The sequence below is a fragment of the Globicephala melas genome, chromosome 7 (assembly GCF_963455315.2).
Source record: "Globicephala melas chromosome 7, mGloMel1.2, whole genome shotgun sequence".
In the NCBI taxonomy this organism is placed as follows: domain Eukaryota; kingdom Metazoa; phylum Chordata; class Mammalia; order Artiodactyla; family Delphinidae; genus Globicephala; species Globicephala melas.
This window is the reverse complement of record NC_083320.1, coordinates 35,590,927-35,602,256: the sequence shown is the minus strand read 5'-3', so window position 1 is coordinate 35,602,256 and position 11,330 is coordinate 35,590,927. Positions and strand designations below refer to the sequence as shown.

The 11,330-nt window shown below is 39.7% G+C and overlaps 1 long non-coding RNA gene across 1 annotated transcript; it reads right to left on the bottom strand.

The window, feature by feature from the left end:
• Positions 1-1,556: 1,556 nt before the first annotated feature.
• Positions 1,557-10,697, bottom strand: LOC132597561 (uncharacterized). The gene is made up of 4 exons (XR_009564460.1): positions 10,426-10,697; positions 9,170-9,299; positions 7,362-7,452; positions 1,557-1,662 (listed from the first exon to the last, which is right to left on the bottom strand). It is a non-coding gene; the product is annotated as an uncharacterized lncRNA (long non-coding RNA).
• Between the last annotated feature and the right edge of the window lie 633 nt (positions 10,698-11,330).

The window sequence follows — 11,330 nt, the reverse complement described above, 5'->3', positions numbered from 1 at the left end:
AAGCAACTAGAACTCATATACACTTTTAACGGGAGTATAAAATGGTGCAACTAATTTGGAAAAACATTTTGGCAGTTCCTTAAAAAGTAGAACATATATTTATCATACATCCCATCAATTTCACACCTAGGTAGTTACCCAAGAGAAATGAAACATATGTCCATACACAGATCTGTGCATAAATGTTCATAGCAGCTTTAATCATAATAGCCAAAAGGTAGAAACAACCGAAATGCACATGGACAAATTGTGGTATAGTCATAAAGTGGAACATATTCAGCAGTAAAGGGAGCAAACTACATGTTGCTAATACAGGCAACATGAATGAAGCTCAAAAATATGATGCTGTGCGAAAGAAGTCAGACACAGAAGAGTACATATTATATAATTGAATTTATATCAAATTCTAGAACAGGCAAAACTAATCTATTATGGTATAAAGTCAATCTGCGGTTGCCAAGGACCTTTAAGGGAGGGAATGGACTGCAAAGAGAAACAAAGGAAATTTGGGGGGTGATATGAATATTCTACATCTTGACTAGAGATGGTGGTTCCACAGATGTATATATTTGTCAAAACTCATCTAAATGTATATTTAAATTGGTACATGTCATGATACGTAAACGATACCTCAATAAAGTTTTTTACAATGTAATTTCTCTTAGTAACTAAGAAACTATGACAATAATCTAAGTTTTCAAACCACCATGATATACTGAGGTCTGACCTAAGTATGACAAATTAACACCTTACAGTGAGGAAGGCGTTTTAGTACCTAGCTTCCTTTATTCATAAACTGAAATAATTTCCCACAATACCATTAGCAAAATAATTACATTTGCTCTTTCCCTTTCAGATTTTCTGAATATGCCACTACATTTCAAACAAAAGGACTGAAGAATAGAATAATATAAATTTTACATGTTTGGGTTACCAGACATCAAAATTTATCTTATAACATTACTTATAATATTCCCTAAGTAAATGGAATAAAGAATTTCAAAATTACTTCCTTTATATTTCAAATATACTCTGTTATGTTGAATGGGCCTTTAAACATAAAACCAAGCAAATGGGAAGTTCCAAGGATGTCATTCTGTATCTGCTACTGAGTTGATATACAAAATTGCCTACAACATTTTTCATTTCAAAGCTAATGAAATTGTATACATTCTATTTGCAGTTTTGCATGGGTAAAATATATAAGCCCAATGAGGACTTTTTTTAATTATAAAGAATTCATGGAAAAATAATTATTAAAAATAACCATTCAGTACTATAGAAGAAAAAGGACAACCCAACAATAAAAATGTATTCCTGTTTTCTAAAGATTAGCCTCAAAAGATAAGGAAGATATTGTTACCATCTTATGAAAATAAATCTTATCATTGCCTTGGACATATCCTGAGTAGAATGTTGTATCTGATGGTATCAACTTCTAGGGTCTGAGATTTTAACACCAAGAAAATGTTCTTGTTTCCTTGTATTTTCATGACAAAATAACATTCTTGCTAAATGGATTAGATTAAAAGAAGGGGGTGGGGAGAAGTAAGGAGAGGGGAGAAAAACCTTACCCAGAATGTCAGGTTTCAGGAGCGTCCAAGTGACCTGAATCTGTACATTTATCTGCCAAGGTGTGACTTCCACAGTGTCTGCAGAGAGCTGTAAAGTAATTACACAAATTGCACTGAGTCATTTTACTGAGATAAATTCAACCCCTAAATCTAAGAAGGACTGCCAATTTGATCAGAAATCTGTGATTTTTAAGATTTTTTTATTTTTCTCTTCTTCAAGTTATACTATGTGATCTGTTGACAAACCAACTCTTCTATCCATCCGGAGGAATGTTATCTCTAAGTCTTTTGAATTATCTGGTTTTGAATTATATATAATCAGGAAACTCTGGGCTTGTCTTCCCTCAAAGCTCTTCCACTGCAATAGCATGATTTACTGGAAAGTTATTTACCATATTCCACATCTTCAAAGACCAGATCCCCTTTATTTCTCTACCACAAAGTGCTCCTTAGAAATTTTCATTACAGCAATATGAATTAATGCCAGTTGTTACCCCAGGAGAGATCAAACTGAAACCTCTACAGAAGTCCAATTAACAGGAATCTCACAGGAAGCAATAGATACTGTGATGTGCTCTTCAGTGACTAATGGACTATGCTCTCTGTTAAAAAAGGGAAAAAAAGGTAGCAAAATTGAGCAAGCCCCCAGGGCATAAAACAAACTGCAAAAATAAATACAAGGAGAGTAAATAACAAACTTTAAAATATATGATCAATAAGGGTAGGTGAATATGGCAGCATTTTGAGATAAAACTGCATTTTCAACTATTTTTAAAATGTTTCCCATTTGGTAGAACCCCAAATGGGCTTTGCCAAGCACTTTTTCTTCTTCATTTTTAAGTACATATGTATTTCAAGGAAAATTTAATCCATATGTTCCTCTCTCATTTACACAATTTATCAAAATGTTGCTTTGAATGAGCCATTTAATGTCTAAGAAAACTGAAGAACACTGCTTTTTTTCCCCTAACAAGTTTCTAGGGTTTTTTTCTTCCTGAATTAGATATGTGTTTGGGGCTACATAGAAAGCTAATTGAAAAATATTCAATTCTGTTTTAAAATTCAGAATCAAACAAAGTCTGATAAAATTCAAAATAGAAAAGCAACATTCCCCTACAGTACTAGATTTTCAAGTTTCTAAAGCCTTTTATTCACATGATTCCTATCAATCAAAGAATGTCAGAATTAAAAGATACCTTAGAAATGTTGTTTTTTCTCTCACTTTAAAAACTAGGAAACTGAGTCCCAGAGAAGTTGAAGAATCTGCCAAAATCACAAAACTAATTAGTGGCAGAGCCAAGACATGTGTCTTCCCATTAGTGACTTCTTTGGTTTTTCTGGTTTTAATTAGGATTTTATTTATAACATATAGAAGTGTCGGCATAATACTAGATTATAAAAAACAGTGAAGTTTATTTCTGCATGAAATGTGCCTGCCTGCTTCCAACAGACCAACCCCTGGGCAACAGCTAGGCAAGGAATCAAAAGTTCAATTGCCAGTATTGCCATAGTAAATTGTATCTATCCTTTACCATCCCCACAAGGGTAAGTGATAGACCTGTTTAAAATAAAGTCCAGGTACACTCTCAACTCTTACCAGTAAGATGCTACAGGAACACAAGCTGATTATGCTTTAACTCATAAGGATATTGCTTTGTCTCCTTATTCTCCTATTCCTTCATCCTCCTCCCCCAAGGGGATCAATCATTCTGGACTACACAGAAATCTGGTGATGGGCATACCATGAAGTCTGGAGGGTCTCAGTGGAGACATCAGTCCATGAGATAGGATTAGGGTACTTTTTTTTTTTTTTTTTTTACTCATAGAAGTCTCTTTATTGATAGCTCTTTTGGATGTAAACCCACTTCCCATATCATATTACATCCAGGTCAGTTCTACAAGCTTTTTTTTTTTTTTAACCCCAGTTTCTTTAGACAAGGAAAAAGCACAGATGAATAAAAAACTGTGATCCCCAGGGAAATGAGAGAAGAGAACAGAAGATCATTGGGTCTTCCAGCTGTCATGTCAGGAGGCAGTCATAAGCTACAGACCACAAATCACAATCAAAGAACTTTGTAAGATTCTGTAACCTTGTAACTTACCAGTGTTCATGTTGTGTTACTCTCTGTTTGTTTTGTAGCAGTCATTCCCAGCAAAACTCTATTTGTTTTAATGTGATGAGACGGGGCATATAATATCTGTGTGTATTTTGGGAGTAACAAAGAAAAACTGGGAGACCTTTTTCTTTAATTAATTTAATTAATTAGGTTTTGGCTGCGTTGGTTCTTTGTTGACGCGCGCGGGCTTTCTCTAGTTGCAGCGAACGGGGACTACTCTTCATTGAGGTGCTCGGGCTTCTCATTGTGGTGGCTTCTCTTGTTGCGGAGCACAGGCTCTAGGCGCACGGGCTTCAGTAGTTGTGGCTCACAGGCTCTAGAGTGCAGGCTCAGTGGTTGTGGCACACGGGCTTAGTTGCTCTGCGGCATGTGGGATCTTCCCAGACCAGGGCTCAAACCCGTGTCCCCTGCATTGGCAGGCAGATTCTTAACCACTGTGCCACCAGGGAAGTCCCTGAGAGACCTTTTATGGAGGGAGAAAGTAAAATAATATAGTACAGAACAGCTCAACCACTTACTAATTGTTTAACCTTGGGAACATTACTTAACCTCTCTCTCTTTTTTTTTTTTTTTTGGCAGTACGCGGGCCTCTCACTGTTGTGGCCTCTCCCGTTGCGGAGCACAGGCTCCGGACGCGCAGGCTCAGCGGCCATGGCTCACGGGCCCAGCCGCTCCGCGGCATGTGGGATCTTCCCGGACTGGGGCACGAACCCATGTCCCCTGCATCAGCAGGCGGACTCTCAACCACTGCGCCACCAGGGAAGCCCTACTTAACCTCTCTTTGTCTCAGTTTCCTGATCTATAAAATGGAAATAATAACAGGACCTACTTCATAAGGATTAGTGAAATAATACATGTAAAGCACTTAGGACAGTGTCTGCATATAACAAGACCTCAATAAAAATAATTGTGGTTGCACTATCATTTTTTTACACTGAACTAGGAAAACAGGCTGAATTCCTAGGACTTGGGACAAACAGAAAAAGAAAACACAGGAAGATTATTTAGGGCTGATAAGGAGCTCAGAGTCTAAGCAATCCAAAAGCTGTTATAGATGACTGAACGGGGATGCTAAACCCAACTATATACTGAAAATGAAAAACAAGGACTCAACTGGTATCACTATAACAAGCGCTCATATCATTGGTACAGGGGACATTTGAAAGATCGTAACCCTACCTTCTTATATATTGACCTTCCAGCTGTCAAAAACAACAGTGTATTCAAAGATTGGACAGCCATTGGAACCCAATGCAAAATATTTACTAGTCTCCCAGATCTATTGGTTTGAGAAATGGTTACTTTGGCAATGACCTTAGGCATAATAGCTTTGGGGCTTAATTGAGTTAGATTTCTGAGTTGCTTTTTCTTGGTGAAGTTTTTCTTTCTGATTGAATGTAATTTGATTGGTTATATCAGATGGCAAACAGATTGGAAAGCACACTGGCTTGAGAAGTGGGGTGATGTGATTGCAGTCTTGGTTTTGCCTTAAGTGTCATTCTGAAGACAACATTCTTTTAATAGGGGGTTGTTGTCTAGGTAAAAACGGGGTTGGATTTGGTGATCATAAATGTCCCTACCACTGTGAACCCATAGTGGTATAATTATAAAATAGTGAGATTGATTTTCCTGGCCAAGATTACCCTATCATCAGAACTGATTTATATAGCACCTTTCTTTGAAAGTTCTAGGCATTCTGTTCAGAACAACTGAGAAAATAGAGAGGGATGTGGTGAATACAATATGCTTTTGAGTCGGATCTGGGTTCAAATTTGGACTCTTTCACTCTATCAGTGGCTCAATATTGAGCAAATTAATTTCTGCGTCTCACTTTGCTCAGTCATGAAATATGGCTCACGTTACCTATTTCATAGGGTTGTCAAAAGATTAAATGAGAAAACATAAGTCATATGACTGCCTCCTAATAGGTGTTCAATAGAAGGGACATATTATTATAGTAGCAGGAAAGGAAATAATGGATACAAGCATCTGAAAGAAGATCTTGCAGCTAAGGGAGTGTCAGATGGTGTAATAATGCTCCCCAAACCCAAAAGATTGTTGTCATGTTTTATCATGTGCTACAATATTATCAGTGGAGACCCCAGAGGAAGCAATGTGAGAAGGTTTGTTGAATGAATTAATGAAGTCGTTCCCCTCAGCCAGGATTCTTGGCCTTTGCTGAATACTTTCACAGTTTGCAAGAGAATTATATCACCACTTGCCCATTGAATTCATAGTACCAGACATTTTGGGCCTAACTGACATAAATATATACTATATAGACGAGTAAGTGAAATGTTTCATATTTAAATGATAACAAATATTATTTGATAAAAAAATATTCTTATTTAAGTTAGCTCCTGATTGATAGGTCTGAAATGGCTAAAAAAAATTAATTTTTCATAAATGGGAGGGGGTACATGAGAATACGACCGAAGAGGCTAATTCTAGGCTATGCAGAACAATAGTGAACAAATGTCCTCTAATCAAAAGGGCTTTAGAGGGCTTCCCTGGTGGTGCAGTGGTTAAGAATCCACCTGGCAATGCAGGGGACACGGGTTTGAGCCCTGGTCCGGGAAGATCCCACATGCCGTGGAGCAACTAAGCCCATGCGCCACAACTACTGAGCCTGCGCTCTAGAGCCCGTGCGCCACAACAACTGAAGCACTCGCGCCTAGAGCCGGTGCTCGGCAACAAGAGAAGCCACCACCATGAGAAGCCTGCATACCGTAACGAAGAGTAGCCCCCGCTCTCCACAACTAGAGAAAGCCCACGCGCGGCAATGAAGATCCAATGCAGCCAAAAATAAGTAAATTAATTTAAAAAAACACAAAAACTATTTTTTTAAAAGGGGGGGCTTTAGAGATGGAACTTCCCCCCTTTGATAGAAGGAAATATTAACGATGCAACCTGGGTAGTATCTTCAGGCTTGGCCAAGGGCTATGGTGAAAGCAAGGATACACTTGGCCTGAAGAAATGGGGTTTGGCTGCTGAGATCTACCTTCAGAGTTAAGAGGCAAGGCAGGACCACTGCAGTCAAACTTTCGGTTGACAAAGTCAGGAACCAAGAGACCAGGGATTACTCTGTCAGCTCTGAGACTTCCCCATGGTTAATACTTTTGTTGCCCTAGTCAGTTTCTCATGATGATTACCAATAAAATCTCTAAAATAATCTTTAAAAATAATGTGCATTCTGGAGTAGTGATGGGAAATCGCTTTGCATTCTGCAGCCAGACTTGAATGTAGGGAAAAAATATCACAAAGGATGGAGGGAAGCAACTGCGGAAGAATAGGAAGCTGGCTGAGTCCCAGAGGCCTCTGCAAGGAAGAAAGGAGAAGATCTGGGCCAGAGCAGGGATTCTGGGAATCCCAGATACAGTGTAGGATCAAGCAAAGAGACCGCTGTCTCTCAGTTTCGAACAATTCAATTTTTTTGTTTTTTTTCTCCAAGCTTATGATCTACTTCAAAATCTGTATTATAGTAGGTAATAATTATTTCTTATAACTTTTTTACAGTGCTTTCTGAAAGAATTTATTTTCTGGGTTTGGGAAATGCTGAAAAGTCCAGCTCCCTTAGAAATAAATTCAACCTGATTATGTAACCAAACTTCCTGAATGGCCAATATAGAAATTTATCTCCAAGTCAAGAATGAACAGAGCATTGTCTTACCAAATGTCATCATTTCCTGCCTTTGAGAAGGAACTAGAAAGACTTGTGTCGAACCAATTCAGAGCATTTTAGGTAGGTCTTCAGCTGAAACCTGGGAATCAAAGCAGAAGAGAAGAAAAAGTGGTGTGAGGGGGAAGCTAATTTTCAAAGGTCTCCCTGTGCCCCATGGCCACTCCCTTCTCTTCTAGGACCTTTCCGCCTCTCTTCATTTCAGTTTTGAGTTAGGAATACTGGAACTGATCACTTTTCAGCCTCAATAAGTCCTTGCTAATTATTTTAACATTTCACGTTCAGGAAACCCAAACCCAGTGTTTGTTAAGTGCTCCTTGCCTTGATTTGTATGCCCTCTTAGATTTCAAGGGAAGTTGGGTCCATGTGTTTCTGATTCGTTTTTACTTAACTCATCAAGACATTGTTTCATGAAGGCCATTTGATGTCCAAAGATTCTGTTGAACCTTTTGTTCGTTAAACCATAAAGCCAGTGAAGTCATATGTGGCATATGACAAAAGAACAGAATTAGGAGACCCAGGAACTAAAGAGTCTACCTTTGTCCCTGCTGTGGTTTCATACAATGATGAATCGCTTTTCTAGATATCTGTGTAATCTGGGTAGAGATAACAGTGTTTTATGCAAGGTTTAGAGAATTTTATAATAAAATAGAATTCTGGAGAGACTTTGTTAAGAGAAAGATATGTTACAAACCAATATCAAAATAGCTCTAGAGTTGAAAGAATAAGGTTTTGCCTGGTTCTGAGGCTGTTATACTAGTTTTTCTGGCCAAGTACCACAACTCAGAATTAAAATTTCAAATGGTGACTAGACAACACATAATGTTTCCACCGCAAAGCATAACCCTTACATGGATTTATACACTGGGAGAGTACTATATTTCCTACTGGTTTCCTTTTTGAGCTAACAATCACACTCCAAATCTGATTAACAGTTTGCATAAAGATAAGGGGTAGATGTTTGTCATGGAGAGAACTTTCTGTTTTTGACTCCAAGGCAGAGATTCTCCTAATATTTTATTTTGGAGCACGGAATACTGAAGTCCAAATTCCTCTAAATGAAGTGGCAACAAATTTAGCAGGTATCAACCATGTAAAACAATTTTTTTTTATTTATTAGTTCTAGCTTTCCACTAAGTTCATTATCCTGCAGTCACTTGCTGTCCTCTGGGTTATCACCCTGATAGTTTGTCACACCTCCAGAGGGCATAATAGGATACAAAAATCAGTTCTGACTGGGGTCAACAGCAGAAATCAAGGGAGTTCTAATCAAAATAACGAGGAAGGTGAGAAAACATGTTCAGGCAAGCTAACAGCATCTGCCTCTCTGGCTTTTTGCATCAGTAAGGCATCTAGAAGAGAAGAGAATGGCCATGGGCTGATGGAGACCTTTGAAAATTAGCTTTTTTACACGAATCATTTGTTTCCCAAGCTCACACACTTTGTATTTATTTATTTATTTACTTATTTATTTTTACTTGATCACTTGATCTCCAAGGTATGACCTGGTGTCAGGCAAAGGGCCCAGTCAAATATGCATAATCACCACCCAGAACAGACTGAGACACACAGGCAGAGAGTCAGTAGACATGTAGCCCCTTTTCTCAGCATCCCATGAAGAGGGGTGGTTGGACTGCGTACAGCCAGATACACCATGGATGTGCTGTAGGAGTGAGACCCAGCCCCTTTTCTGTTCTTTTCCTGCGGTTCTCGTGAAAGCAGCTTGTGATAAAGAGGGGTGGGGCAGGAGGGCAAAACAACCTACATGTTGTTACCAGGGGCTCAGGGGAAGTACATACCAGTCCTGGGTAGACCAGCTTCCTGGCACCAATATCCCTTGGAAACTTTATAGCAAGTTGAGACCAGTCACTGACTCTCCTGCTGAGGCGATAGATGGGAACCGATCCCAGCTGACTCCTGCCAGCCAATCTAGAGAGATTCAAAGGACAAGCCTTTTGTCTCTCCACAATTGGCAAGTTGTTGAGATCCATTTAGGAAAGTACCTACTACTTGCCCAGGGAGTGTGATAAGGAAATCAGGAAAGACACAGCGTCTGTATTTAATCCACGGCAAAAACAAAAACAAACAAAAAACAAACTTAAGGGCCAGCCTTCTAAGAGTTCACGGCCTAGCGAATGATGTCTGAAAACAAATAATGACCACACAGTATAGAAAATGATCTTGTAGAGGTATAAGCACCAGTAGCAATGTCACAAATGAGGTAGTGATCAACTCTGGTGGCAGGAGGAAGGGTTCTTGGGAAACTTCCCAGGAATATATGCTCATGAAGGCAGCAGTCTATGGGTACAGGTTGAGGGAAGGGCATTCCAGGCAGAGGGAAACACAAGGTAATTATGCAGGAACCCTAATTATAACCAAGCCAAAGAAAGTTTGAAAGAAATAAATAGACACCCCCTTGCTGCCCCATTTTACGTATTCTGGAAGAGTCAAATCATAAGAAGCTAAAGTCTAACAAGCGTATAGCAGTTTCCCCAAATTCCACAAACAACTAAGCAATGCCAGGTCCATTTCAAAAGTGAAAATTCCGTTAGAACCCTCTGAAGTCAGAAGCTGCCCTTTAGATGTCTGCTGTCCCCATCTCCCAGCTGGTCAATGTCCTTTTCCAGTTGGTCTCTGAGTTGGGGCAATATTAGCTAAACTGCCCTGGCTAGTTGGCTTTTCTGTCTCTTTCGGCCAGGAGTTATTTCTGTCCCACAAAGAGTACCCAACAAACCAAGCACCTTACATATATTAAAAGGAATGTAGAACTCATTTCTGGTCAGGCCAAAGAACACAGCTCCTGTAACAAAACTAAAAGCTCTGAAAATAAGAGATTCCTTCTTTTTAAGATTTATTGTATTTGTTTATAATTGTTCCTGCTTCAGAATCTCAGGGGCTTAATACTGGTGGGTCACAGTGTCCTCTCCCAGATCCATACCCTCCAATATTCCAGTTCACAGAAAAGGGGACATACTATCTCCTTTAAAGGCTTACATGGCTTTGCCCTAAAAAATATACATTGTCTGTATCAGGGATGCCAGGGCATGTTAATCACCTGCTAATCGACTTCCATTGTCACTTGGTAGCCCCTTTCCCTCTCTCTCTTTCTCCCCAGGCAGGAAGTGAACAAAGTGACATTCTTGGTAGCTCTGAAGGGCTTCGAGTTCTTTTTTCTTGTCTGCGTTGGGTCTTCATTGCTGTGCGTGGGCTTTCTCTAGTTGCGGCGAGCAGGGGCTACTCTTCGTTGCGGTGTGCATGCTTCTCGTGGTGGCTTCTCTTGTTGTGGAGCACGGGCTCTAGGCACACGGGCTTCAGTAGTTGTGGCACACGGGCTTAGTTGCTCCATGGCATGTGGGTACTCCCCGGACCAGGAATCGAACCCATGTCCCCTGCATTGGCAGGCAGATTCTTAATCACTGCACCACCAGGGAAGTCCCGGCTTCAAGTTCTGAACTTCTATATTTGTAACTCTCAAGCTGGTGTGACAGGGCCCTTGCTTTAGCTATTCAGGGATAAATATGAGAAATGGGAATAAAATTTAGAAGCACATAAATTTATTACATGCAAATCTTAGCATGTTTTGAAAAGCATGAGGCACTTAAATGGGTGAATCTGGCTGAGATGATAATTTAGCTAGAGGGTATATTTGTTACCCACTGTGTAGAGCAAATCCCCCCAAAACTTACTGGTGTAAAATAATAATAACCACTTATTATCTTTCGTGCTTCTGTGACTCAGGAATTTGGGAGTGGCTCAGTTGGGCAGCTTTGGGTCTCATAAGGTTACAGGTAAATGGTGTCGGGGACTGGGGTGATTTTGAAGGCTTTTTCATTCATATGCCTGGTACCCCAGCTGGGAAGACTCAAACAGCTGGTGGCTACAGCAAATGGGGCTCCTCCAAGTGGTCTTTCTTCCTGTTCTCTGCATCATGGCAGCTTGAGGGTATCTGGACTTCTAACA